The following is a 279-nucleotide window of genomic DNA, read 5'->3' as shown; positions in this document are numbered from 1 at the left end:
ATTAACGTTAATATTAAAGATAATAATAGCCGTACTCCTCTTTACCTAGCTATATAATTAGATTTATCCCGCTGTCTATACTTACTCCTAACGGATGGTATAAACATTAATATTAATGTTAAAGACAATAATAGCCGTACTCCTCTTCACCTGGCCGTATAATTAGATTTATCCCGCTGTCTATACTTACTTCTAATAGATAGTATAAATATTAATATTAATATTAAAGACAATAATAGCTGTACTCCTCTTTACCTGGCCGTATAATTAGATTTATCC

The sequence above is a fragment of the Mytilinidion resinicola genome (genome assembly GCF_010093595.1).
Source record: "Mytilinidion resinicola strain CBS 304.34 unplaced genomic scaffold BDZ99scaffold_7, whole genome shotgun sequence".
Taxonomy (NCBI): domain Eukaryota; kingdom Fungi; phylum Ascomycota; class Dothideomycetes; order Mytilinidiales; family Mytilinidiaceae; genus Mytilinidion; species Mytilinidion resinicola.
The sequence above is the reverse complement of the archived record's forward strand: the minus strand, read 5'-3'. Positions refer to the sequence as shown.